At 47.2% G+C, this 13,240-nt stretch overlaps 1 long non-coding RNA gene and 1 pseudogene across 1 annotated transcript in view; both read right to left on the bottom strand.

The window, feature by feature from the left end:
• The window catches only part of LOC122940390, a 1,294,760-nt pseudogene that overhangs the window by 1,178,224 nt on the left and 103,296 nt on the right, over positions 1-13,240 (bottom strand).
• The window catches only part of LOC122940474, a 29,066-nt gene continuing 18,596 nt past the window's right edge, over positions 2,771-13,240 (bottom strand). Inside the window, exons 2-4 of the long non-coding RNA XR_006390297.1 lie at positions 3,209-3,352; positions 2,900-3,079; positions 2,771-2,818 (exon numbers count right to left, since the gene is read on the bottom strand). This is a non-coding gene — a long non-coding RNA (uncharacterized LOC122940474). The remainder of the gene's footprint in view (positions 2,819-2,899; positions 3,080-3,208; positions 3,353-13,240) is intronic.

The following is a 13,240-nucleotide window of genomic DNA, read 5'->3' as shown; positions in this document are numbered from 1 at the left end:
GAAATCACATTGGATGATTTTTAAAGAATGTATTTGTCTTGCACTGCTGCACATAAGTATTTGAACACCTGGCAATCAGCAAGAATTCTGGCTCTCAAAGACCTGTTACTGTGCCTTTAAAAAGTCCACCTCTACACCACTTATTAATCTAACTTAGTAGCACCTGTCTGAGCTCTTTAAAGACCCCTGTCCACCCCACAGTCAGTCAGACGCCAACTACTACCATGGGCAAGACAAAAGAGCTGTCAAAAGACACCAGAGACAAAATTGTGGACCTCCACAAGGCTGGAAAGGGCTACGGGGCAACTGAAAATAGATCAACTGTTGGAGCAATTGTTAGAAAATGAAAGAGGCTAAAGATGACTGTCAGGCTCCCTCGGACTGGGGCTCCATGCAAGATCTCACCTCGTGGGGTATCCCTGATGATAAGAAAGGTGAGGAATCAGCCCAGAACTACAAGGGGGGAGCTGGTCAATTACATGAAGAGAGCTGGGACCACAGTTTCAAAGGTCACTGTCGGTAGAACACTACGCCGTCATGGTTTCAAATCATGCATTGCACGGAAGGTTCCCCTGCTCAAGTCATCACATGTCCAGGCCCGCCTGAAGTTTGCCAATGACCACCTGGATGATCCAAAGGAGGCATTGAAGAAAGTCACGTGGTCAGATGAGACCAAAGTTTAACTTTTTGGTCTAAACTTCGCTCGTCGTGTTTGGAAAAAGAAGGATGAGTTGCATTCCAAAAACACCATCCCTACTGTGAAGCATGGGGGTGGTAACATCATGCATTGGGGGTGCTTTTCTGCGAAGGGGACAGGACGACTGTACTGTATTAAGGAGAGGATGAATGGGGCCATTTATTGTGAGATTTTGAGCAACAACCTCCTTCCCTCAGTCAGAGCATTGAAGATGGGTCGTGGCTGGGTCTTCCAACATGACAATGACCTGAATCACACAGCCAGGATAACCAAGGAGTGGCTCCGTAAGAAGCATATCAAGGTTCTGTAGGGACCTAGCTAGTCTCCAGACCTAAATCCAATAGAACATCTTTGGAGGGAGCTGAAACTCTGTGTTGCTCAGCGACAGCCCTGAAACCAGACAGATCTAGAGGAGATCTGTGTGGAGGAGTCGGCCAAAATCCCTGCTGCTCTGTGTGCAAACCTGGTCAAGAACTACAGGAAACGTTTGACCTCTGAAATTGCAAACAAAGGTTTCTGTACCAAATATTAACACAGATTTTCTCATGTGTTCAAATACTTATGTTCAGCAGTGCAAGACAAATACATTCTTTACAAATCATACAATGGGATTTCCTGAATTTTTTTTATTTTTATTCTCAGAGTGGGAATGCACCTACAATGTGAATTTCAGACCCCTTCATGATTTCTAAGTGGGAGAACTTGCAAAATCGCAGGGTGTTCAAGTACTTCTGTAATTACAATCTGATTGCTTCATTATTCGAACCAGTTTGCAATGTAGGGAGAGGAGCCCTTATATTCCATCCCTAACATTACATTGTGTGTATATAACATTACATTGTTGGTGCACCTGTTGTCCTTGCTGGCCGCCCCAGGCCTGAGAAGCCGGTAATCCAAAGTTCTTTTGATGGCTTATTTACCTCCTCGGAATGGGCATAATCATCTGCTCTACTGCAGCCAATGACTAGATTCAGGGGTAACATGTCCACAACAAACACATCACATCTAAAGCCACATCAAAGCCAGTCATTGGCTGCAGTAAAATCTGTGCCGGCAAGGGAGCAAACAACATTTACTGGATGATGGACACACAGGAGCTGGCACACATAACCAGAGCTAGGGGTAGCAGGTGCATATGGCTCTTTCCATAGTAGAGGCTGCGGGCACATGTAAAAAGTTACTTATTCCTGAACTTTAATGCTGTCTTTCTGTTCTGTCTACCAGTTTTGGGATGACTGAAGGCATGAAGATACTGTATGCAGTATAAAGGGACAGGTGAGAACACAGGAGAGGTGAGAACTGATTATCTATCACCACTAGAACACTCTGCTTATCACTGATTATACTATAAGTGACAGGAAAGAACACAGGAGAGGTGAGGACTGATTATCAATCATTACTAGAACAGTCTGCTATCACTGATTATAGTATAAGGACAGGAGAGAACACAGGAGAGGTAAGAACTGATTATCTATCATCACTAAAACACTCTGCTTATAACTGATTATAGTGTAAGGATGGATTAACTAGAGTTCTATGGGTACCAGGGCAAACTGTTGTACCACTCTTGTGCAACCACAAAAGATCTGCAGCAGTTCACAGAGGAGGCCATCTTAAAAGTCTGTACAGGCAGAAAATTGTGAGAAGCTACAGAAAACATGTAACGTCTATGGTCAGCTGTAATCCTGCCATCTCCACCTTTCTCATTATACAAGGATAAAACATATAATACTGGTGGATAAAACAAGACTGAACACAAGATCTTCACAGTCTTCTACAGATCATAGGGGACATTTCATGAGACCTTATCTCTATCTACCTGATCATCCTGTGGGACATTGTGATGTTCTTCTGAACCATCCTGTGGAAGAAGAGGACTGGGACATGTCTCCGGTGTTCTTATCTCTTCCTTAACTGTAGGAAACACATCCAGTGACTGAATTCATCCCTGACATACAGATAATGAGAGGACGTGTGTATTTAGTCATGTCTATTACCTGGTGATGTGAGGTGCCGGTGATCCTCCATCATGACGTCCTTGTACAGACCTTTGTGTCCTTCTAAATACTCCCACTCCTCCATGGAAAAATAGACGGTGACATCCTGACACCTTATAGGAACCTGACAACACAATGATACAGTCATCACCCAGATCCCTCATAGCCTTCCTGTATAATGTCCCAGCATTCCCAGCAGTGTCACCTCTCCAGTCAGCAGCTCAATCATCTTGTTGGTGAGTTCTAGGATCTTCTCTCTATTGATTTCCTCATGTATCAGGGGGTGAGGTAGAGGTCCCATGATTGGGCTAAGGGTTCTTCCCCATTCCTCAGACACAGGGTCCTGACAGCGCTCACTAGAGGTCTTCTTCACTACTGTGTAGTCCTGGTTATGGAGACACACAGTAATAAATATCACTCCATACATCTCCAGAGTCCCTCATCTCTCTAGTCATGTCCATCTGTTAGTAACATATAGAAGAGGATGTAATGTGACATCATCAGAATCTCTCACCTCTCCAGTAAGCTGGAAGAGGATCTCTAGGGTGAGATTTATTATCCTCTCCGTTATCTTGTTCCTGTCCATCCTTAATGGGTCAATCAGGAGAGGGGTCTTATATAGAAGATATCCACTGAGCGGATCCTATATTGTAGGAACCTGAATGGAGAGAAAATGAGAAGATGTAAACTGAAAATACCATGTACAATACCATTACTGGAGATAACAAGAGGAGACAATAATGTGTAGATGTTGTGTTCTCTCTTTTTATAGTGATCAAAACATGTGTGAGGTCAAGGCAGTTTTATGGTATGTCACACCTTCACATGACTCTTACAGCCAATAGAAGACGTCATTAGTGATGCCAGTATGAACAGCACGTGACTGCTATTGACCATCCTAGGCCTTAATGGTCTGATGATATACATACCGCCATCAGAGCTCCGACCAATACTGTCTCTGCAGTGATGTAAACAGACTGAAGGAGACCACAGGAGCCTCAGTGCTGGAGCAGTGGAGGATTCTACAGGTCCCGTGTTATCCGGGTAATTGTAAAATGCTGCAAAATATGTTGGCGATACATACAGTAGAATTTAGACTTACCGGTAAATAGTAAAGAGTCTGACATAACAGCACACATGGAGGATGTCCATATATACCTCTAAAGGCCAGGAAGAACAGAGGTAAAAAGCCCCTTCCTCCCCTCCAACACCAGTGTTTTTAAATCATCACACCGGTCAAGCCACATATATACATATATCTACACAAAGTAATAAACCATATATATTTAGGGAAGGATAAGTAGGGTGCTGTCATGTTGGACTCCTAGAAAACTATTTACTGGTAAGTCTAAATTCTACTTTCCAGAACGTCCTCCATGACAGCACATATGGAGCAATACCAGATAAACTAGGGAGGGACAACATCCTGTAGGACTTTACGTCCAATGGCTAGGTCTCTATTAGCAGATGGTCTAGTCTGTAGAAGGTTTGAAAACTAGACCAGGTAGGTGCCCTGCAGATTTGTTCCAGTGAGGCATTAGCTCTTTCCGCCCAACAAGCAGCCACTGCTTGAGTAGAAAATCGCACCGCATCCGCACTTGCTTGGCTGGCTGACATGGAGGGGGGGGGATGATGGCTGGCTGACATGGGGGGGGGGGAAGATGATGGCTGGCTGACATGGGGGGGGAAGATGATGGCTGGCTGACATGGGGGGGAAGATGATGATGGCTGGCTGACATGGGGGGGGAAGATGATGGCTGGCTGACATGGGGGGGGGAAGATGATGGCTGGCTGACATGGGGGGGAAGATGATGGCTGGCTGACATGGGGGGGGGAAGATGATGGCTGGCTGACATGGGGGGGGGAAGATGATGGCTGGCTGACATGGGGGGGGAAGATGATGGCTGGCTGACATGGGGGGGGGGAAGATGATGGCTGGCTGACATGGGGGGGGGAAGATGATGGCTGGCTGACATGGGGGGGGAAGATGATGGCTGGCTGACATGGGGGGGAAGATGATGGCTGGCTGACATGGGGGGGGAAGATGATGGCTGGCTGACATGGGGGGGGAAGATGATGGCTGGCTGACATGGGGGGGGAAGATGATGGCTGGCTGACATGGGGGGGGAAGATGATGGCTGGCTGACATGGGGGGGAAGATGATGGCTGGCTGACATGGGGGGGGGAGATGATGGCTGGCTGACATGGGGGGGGAAGATGATGGCTGGCTGACATGGGGGGGGAAGATGATGGCTGGCTGACATGGGGGGGGAAGATGATGGCTGGCTGACATGGGGGGGGAAGATGATGGCTGGCTGACATGGGGGGGGGGGAGATGATGGCTGGCTGACATGGGGGGGGAAGATGATGGCTGGCTGACATGGGGGGGGATGATGGCTGGCTGACATGGGGGGGGATGATGGCTGGCTGACATGGGGGGGTGATGGCTGGCTGACATGGGGGGGGTGATGGCTGGCTGACCATGGGGGGAATGTCAGGGGGGTGATGGCTGGCTGACATGGGGGGGGGATGATGGCTGGCTGACATGGGGGGGAATGATGGCTGGCTGACATGGAGGGGGGATGATGGCTGGCTGACATGGGGGGGGGGATGATGGCTGGCTGACATGGGGGGGGGATGATGGCTGGCTGACATGGGGGGGGGATGATGGCTGGCTGACATGGGGGGGGGGGATGATGGCTGGCTGACATGGGGGGGATGATGGCTGGCTGACATGGGGGGGGTGATGGCTGGCTGACATGGGGGGGGATGATGGCTGGCTGACATGGGGGGGGGATGATGGCTGGCTGACATGGGGGGGGATGATGGCTGGCTGACATGGGGGGGGTGATGGCTGGCTGACATGGGGGGGGGTGATGGCTGGCTGACATGGGGGGGATGATGGCTGGCTGACATGGGGGGGGGGATGATGGCTGGCTGACATGGGGGGGGGATGATGGCTGGCTGACATGGGGGGAGATGATGGCTGGCTGACATGGGGGGGGAATGATGGCTGGCTGACATGGGGGGGGATGATGGCTGGCTGACATGGGGGGGATGATGGCTGGCTGACATGGGGGGGTGATGGCTGGCTGACATGGGGGGGGATGATGGCTGGCTGACATGGGGGGGATGATAGCTGGCTGACATGGAGGGGATGATGGCTGGCTGACATGGGGGGGATGTTGGCTGGCTGACATGGGGGGGATGTTGGCTGGCTGACATGGGCGGGATGTTGGCTGGCTGACATGGGGGGGGATGATGGCTGGCTGACATGGGGGGGATGATCTGAGGCATTGGGGGTCTGATCTGAAGTCCGATTGCTGGTCTGACCTGAGGTGTAATGGAAACATTTTTTTTCTTATTATTCTCCTCTAAAATCTAGGTGTGTCTTATAGGGTGACCAGTGCAGCAGAGACCCTAGTCAGTTTATATAGTCGTTATTTAGTGTTATATATTTTAATATGCACCTTGTGTTTTGTTATACGCGTCAATCAGTCAGCGCAGACCAGCACCCCCTAAGCCCCACCCCAGGACCCCCCACTCGATCCCTGGGAAAATCGTCTTGCATAAAACTGGTCCTTGGTGCAAAAAAGGTTGGGGACCACTGCACTAGACAATACCAGGCTTGATAATTTATAAGTTGTGTGTCAATACTACCGACATCCAAGATTTGTCATATTTTTAGCAGAGCAAGGGTTCGCTTCTATACTTATTATTATTGAGTTTTTGTGTCTCAAAAGTGTGGTCGGGACATTGTATTACATCTGATGTCTGAGAGGTACTGTGAATACGCTGGTATTTGTGTTGGTGCAACCTAGTGGAGAATTTTGGGTACTGCATATCACTGTGTATCATTGTATATTATTGATTTCACATTGATTAATCTTTGATTGTATTTAAAATTATTGTATAATAAACCATTAATATTTTTGCATAGACGCTTGTACCATGTTTTACTGATTGCACAATATAATTAAATAGGACCTTTCATCAGTTTTGACATAGGCTAATTATGGTATTACCTTGTAGGGGGGCCCCCACTGATGCCACAGGTGTATTTTTTTTTTAACCCCCCCCCCTCGTTCGTCCGCTGTGGTTCCCTGATATTTTAGCGTGCTGTATTGTAATGAGCTGTAACTTCGTAACGGGGCAGAGGCGCAGTCTTTTGCTGTGGGCGTCTCCTTCTCCCTGGCTGTTATCGGTCCGCTCTGATTGGATCGCGCTCACAGCCAGGGAGAAGGGAGGGAGGTTTTAAAAAAACAAACATATAACACCCATGGAATCAGTGGGGGCCGCCCTACAAGGTAATACCATAATTAGCCTATGTCAAAACGGAGGAAAGGTCCTCTTTAACCCCTTAACCACTTCAGCCCCGCTAGGTGAAACCCCCTTCATGACCAGGCCACTTTTTACACTTCGGCACTACACTCCTTTCACCGTTTATCGCTCGGTCATGCAACTTACCACCCAAATGAATTTTACCTCCTTTTCTTCTCACTAACGGAGCTTTCATTTGGTGGTATTTTATTGCTGCTGACATTTTTACTTTTTTTGTTATTAATCAAAATATAACGATTTTTTTGCAAAAAAATGACATTTTTCACTTTCAGCTGTGAAATTTTGCAAAAAAAACGACATCCATATATAAATTTTTCGCTAAATTTATAGTTCTACATGTCTTTGATAAAAAAAAAATGTTTGGGCAAAAAAAAAAATGGTTTGGGTAAAAGTTATAGCATTTACAAACTATGGTACAAAAATGTGAATTTCCGCTTTTTGAAACGGCTCTGATTTTCTGAGCACCTGTCATGTTTCCTGAGGTTCTACAATGCCCAAACAGTATAACTACCCCACAAATGACCCCATTTCGGAAAGTAGACACCCTAAGGTATTCGCTAATGGGCATAGTGAGTTCATAGAACTTTTTATTTTTTGTCACAAGTTAGCGGAAAATGATGATGATTTTTATTTTTTCTTTTTTTCTTACAAAGTCTCATATTCCACTAACTTGCGACAAAAAATAAAAAATTCTAGGAACTCACCATGCCCCTCACAGAATACCTTGGGGTGTCTTCTTTCCAAAATGGGGTCACTTGTGGGGTAGTTATACTGCCCTGGCAATTTAGGGGCCCATATGTGTGAGAAGAACTTTGCAATCAAAATGTGTAAGAAATGACCGGTGAAATCCGAAAGGTGCACTTTGGAATATGCGCCCCTTTGCCCACCTTGGCAGCAAAAAAGTGTCACACATGTGGTATCGCCGTACTCAGGAGAAGTTGGGGAATGTGTTTTGGGGTGTCATTTTACATATACCCATGCTGGGTGAGAGAAATATCTTGGCAAAAGACAACTTTTCCCATTTTTTTATACAAAGTTGGCATTTGACCAAGATATTTTTCTCACCCAGCATGGGTATATGTAAAATGACACCCCAAAACACATTCCCCAACTTCTCCTGAGTACGGCGATACCAGATGTGTCACACTTTTTTGCTGCCAAGGTGGGCAAAGGGGCACATATTCCAAAGTGCACCTTTCGGATTTTGCAGGGCATTTTTTACACATTTTGATTGCAAGGTACTTCTCACACATTTGGGCCCCTAAATTGCCAGGGCAGTATAACTACGCCACAAGTGACCCCATTTTGGAAAGAAGACACCCTAAGGTATTCCGTGAGGGGCACTGCGAGTTCCTAGAATTTTTTTTTTTTGTCACAAGTTAGCGGAAAATGATGATGTTTTTTTTTTTTTTTTTTTTTCCTTACAAAGTCTCATATTCCACTAACTTGCGACAAAAAATAAAAAATTCTAGGAACTCACCATGCCCCTCACAGAACACCTTGGGGTGTCTTCTTTCCAAAATGGGGTCACTTGTGGGGTAGTTATACTGCCCTGGCAATTTAGGGGCCCATATGTGTGAGAAGTACTTTGCAATCAAAATGTGTAACAAATGGCCTGCGAAATCCGAAAGGTGCACTTTGGAATATGTGCCCCTTTGCCCACCTTGGCAGCAAAAAAGTGTGACACATCTGGTATCGCCGTACTCAGGAGAAGTTGGGGAATGTGTTTTGGGGTGCCATTTTACATATACCCATGCTGGGTGAGAGAAATATCTTGGCAAACGACAACTTTTCCCATTTTTTTATACAAAGTTGGCATTTGACCAAGATATTTTTCTCACCCAGCATGGGTATATGTAAAATGACACCCCAAAACACATTCCCCAACTTCTTCTGAGTACGGCGATACCAGATGTGTCACACTTTTTTGCAGTCTAGATGCGCAAAGGGGCCCAAATTCCTTTTAGGAGGGCATTTTTAGACATTTGGATCCCAGACTTCTTCTCACGCTTTAGGGCCCCTAAAAAGCCAGGGCAGTATAAATACCCCACATGTGACCCCACTTTGGAAAGAAGACACCCCAAGGTATCCAATGAGGGGCCTGGCAAGTTCATAGAATTTTATTTTTTTTCGCATAAGTTAGCGGAAATTGATTTTTTTTTGTTTTTTCTCACAAAGTCTCACTTTCCGCTAACTTAGGACAAAAATTTCAATCTTTCATGGACTCAATATGCCCCTCAGCAAATACCTTGGGGTGTCTTCTTTCCAAAATGGGGTGAGTTGTGGGGTGTTTGTACTGCCCTGGCATTTGAGGGTCTCTGCAATCATTACATGTATGGCCAGCATTAGGAGTTTCTGCTATTCTCCTTATATTGAGCATACAGGTAATGAGATTTTTTTTTCCGTTCAGCCTCTGGGCTGAAAGAAAAAAATGAACGGCACAGATTTCTTCATTCGCATCGATCAATGTGGATGAAAAAATCTCTGCCAAAAAAAAAAAAATGGAGGGGAAAGGCGTCTGCCAGGACATAGGAGCTCCGCCCTACATCCATACCCACTTAGCTCGTATGCCCTGGCAAACCAGATTTCTCCATTCGCATCAATCGATGTGGATGAATAAATCATTGCCGGGATTTTTTTTTTTATATATATATATATATATATATATATATATACACACACAAAGTGTTTGCCAAAGCATAGGAACGCCGCCTCCTCCTCAGCTCGTATGCCTTGGCAAACGTATCTGTCACTGCAGAGGAGAAAATCCCGTCTTGCAGCGCCGCATACACCGACTTGCGTGTAATCTGACAGCAGCGCAATGCTTCTGTCAGAATGCACATCGGTGCTGCAGCTAGTAGATCGGTTGGTCCACCTGGAAGGTAAAAAGACAAAAAAAAAAAAAAAAAAAAAAAAAAAACCAGGCCACAACGCAATAATTTTATTAACTTTGGAACAGAACATGTAACTTTAACTTTTGGAACTAAACATTAACCTGTTTGCTTACCTGTTTTTTTTTTTTTGTTTTTTTACCTTTATAGAACAAACCTCTCCTTCCCCATGGGTCAATGTGCAAAGCGCAAATCGCCCAAAGATGTGGCGAAGTGCGTTATGCACTTTGTCCCATGTGAAAGGAGACGTTTGCAGCAGCTGTGAGTGAATGGGCCCTAATAGCCCTGTGTGCCTATCCTGGTGAGATGTGATCCCTATGCTAGGTGTACCTGTGTGTGGTACTTTCGGAAACACTCCCCTAAGCATAGGGCAGGGTGGTCGGGACAGTCAGGACAGAAATAGCAGGTGTCACGCCTTATTCCACTCCTGCTACAGACACGACATTTTTTTCGGGGTGGCGGTCGGTTTGAGGTACCAGCAACGACACTGGGGAAGTGTCGCTCGTGTAGACGGCTAACTACACTGGTGGATGGGGCCACGGAACCTCCTGGATACAGGAGGTTCGCGATGATCTCTTCCTGAAATTTGAGGAAGGATCCAGTTCTCCCAGCCTTACTGTAGAGAACAAAACTATTGTACAGAGCCAATTGAATTAAATATACAGACACCTTCTTATACCAGCGTCTGGTGCGTCGGGAAACTAAATACGGAGCCAACATCTGGTCATTGAAGTCGACCCCTCCCATGTGGAGGTTATAGTCGTGGACTGAGAGGGGCTTTTCAATGACACGGGTTGCTCGCTCAATTTGTATTGTCGTGTCTGCGTGAATGGAGGAGAGCATGTAAACGTCACGCTTGTCTCTCCATTTCACCGCGAGCAGTTCTTCGTTACACAGTGCGGCCCTCTGCCCCCTTGCAAGACGGGTGCTAACGAGCCGTTGGGGGAAGCCCGCGCGACTAGTTCGCGCGGTACCACAGGCGCCAATCCGTTCTAGAAACAAATGCCTAAAGAGGGCCACACTTGTGTAGAAATTGTCCACATAAAGATGGTACCCCTTGCCGAATAAGGGTGACACCAAGTCCCAAACTGTCTTCCCACTGCTCCCCAGGTAGTCAGGGCAACCGACCGGCTCCAGGGTCTGATCTTTTCCCTCATAGACCCGAAATTTGTGGGTATAGCCTGTGGCCCTTTCACAGAGCTTATACAATTTGACCCCATACCGGGCGCGCTTGCTTGGGATGTATTGTTTGAAGCCAAGGCGCCCGGTAAAATGTATTAGGGACTCGTCTATGCAGATGTTTTGCTCAGGGGTATACAAATCTGCAAATTTCTGGTTGAAATGGTCTATGAGGGGCCGAATTTTGTGGAGCCGGTCAAAAGCAGGGTGGCCCCTGGGACGGGAGGCGGTGTTGTCGCTAAAGTGCAGGAAACGCAGGATGACCTCAAATCGTGTCCTGGACATAGCAGCAGAGAACATGGGCATGTGATGAATCGGGTTCGTGGACCAATATGACCTCAATTCATGCTTTTTTGTCAGGCCCATGTTGAGGAGGAGGCCCAGAAAAGTTTTAAATTCGGAAACTTGGACTGGTTTCCACCGGAAAGGCTGGGCATAAAAGCTTTCCGGGTTAGCGGTGATAAATTGTGTGGCATACCTGTTTGTCTCTGCCACGACTAAGTCTAAAAGCTCCGCAGTCAAGAACAGCTCAAAAAATCCCAGGGCCGAATCGATCTGAGCTGTCTCAACCCGAACTCCAGACTGGGCGGTGAAAGGGAAAACTACGGGTGCGGCTGAAGTTGGGGACTGCCAATCAGGGTTTGCCAGCACCTCTGGGATTCTAGGGGCTCTACGGGCACGTCTTTGCGGTGGCTGCGACGGGGTCACTACTGCATGTGCCACCGTACCAGCTTCAACTGCCCTTCTGGTGCTCGCTACTTCACCAGGTTGTACGGCAGTGCTGGTACTAGGTCCAGGAAGGGCTGGGCTGCTGGTGTATGCCTCACCACGTAATCCGACAGCACCAGCCCCACTCTGCTGCTCTTGAAGCGGATCCTGCGCAACCTGCGGTCTAGCGACACGGGGCCGGGTACGCCTGGTGCTATCAGGGACCTCAGCCTCCTCGTCCGAACTTTGGGTCAGAGAGCCACTGCTTTCTACAGGTTCGTATTCTGACCCGCTGGATTCATCAGATGAGGGTTCCCACTCCTCATCCGACTGGGTCAGAAGCCTGTAGGCCTCTTCAGAAGAATACCCCCTGTTAGACATGTGGGCAACTAAATTTCGGGGTATTCCCTGAGACTACCCAAGAAAAAAAAAGCAAGCCTGTCTTACAAATGGGAGGCTAGCGAAGTACCGGAGGCTGCTGCGGTTGATAAAAAATATCAAAACTGATTTTTTTATCGCCGCAGTGCGTGTAAAGTGAATGTGCAGTGATCAAAAAAAAAATATTTTTTTGTCACTGCGGTGGGGCGGGCGTGGGCAAACGCACGTGTGGGCGACCGATCAGGCCTGATCGGGCAAACACTGCGTTTTGGGTGGAGGGCGAACTAAAGTGACACTAGTACTATTATAGATCTGACCGTGATCAGTTTTGATCACTTTCAGATACTATAAAAGTACAAATGCTGATTAGCGATACGCTAATCAGCGAATAACGGACTGCGGTGCGGTGGGCTGGGCGCTAACTGATCGCTAACTACCTAACCAAGGGACCTAAACTATCCTAAAACCTAACGGTCAATAACAGTGAAAAAAAAAAGTGACAGTTTGCACTGATCACTTTTTTCCTTTCACTAGTGATTGACAGGGGGGGATAAAAGGGGTGATCAAAGGGTTAATTGGGGTGATCTGGGGGCTAAATGTGGTGTGGTGGGTACTCACAGTAATGATGTGCTCCTCTGCTGGAACCAACCGACCAAAAGAAGGAGCAGAGGAGCACAGCAGCCATATAACCCCATCATATTTACTAATATGTGGGGTTATATGGCTGCTGATTGGTTTTTTTAAAAATCAGCAGCCTGCCAGCCAACGATCGTGGCCGGCAGGCTGCTGACGAAATAGTCTTCTGCGAAATGCCGGCCCGCGATGCGCATGCGCGGGCCGGCTGTGACGTAATCTCGCGTCTCGCGAGAGGACGCGCCGATGCGTCCAGGAGGAACTAAACAACCACCTCCCGGACGCATCGGTGCGTACAGCGGTCGGGAGGTGGTTAAGGACCAGGCAATTTTTTGCAAATCTGACCAGTGTCATTTTATGTGTGAACAACAACTTTAAAACGCTTTTACTTATCCAGGCCATTCTTAGACAGTTTT

This window comes from Bufo gargarizans, chromosome 6 (assembly GCF_014858855.1).
Source record: "Bufo gargarizans isolate SCDJY-AF-19 chromosome 6, ASM1485885v1, whole genome shotgun sequence".
NCBI classification, from domain to species: domain Eukaryota; kingdom Metazoa; phylum Chordata; class Amphibia; order Anura; family Bufonidae; genus Bufo; species Bufo gargarizans.
Note: the sequence above shows the minus strand (reverse complement) of the source record. Positions and strands in the feature narration are given on the sequence as shown.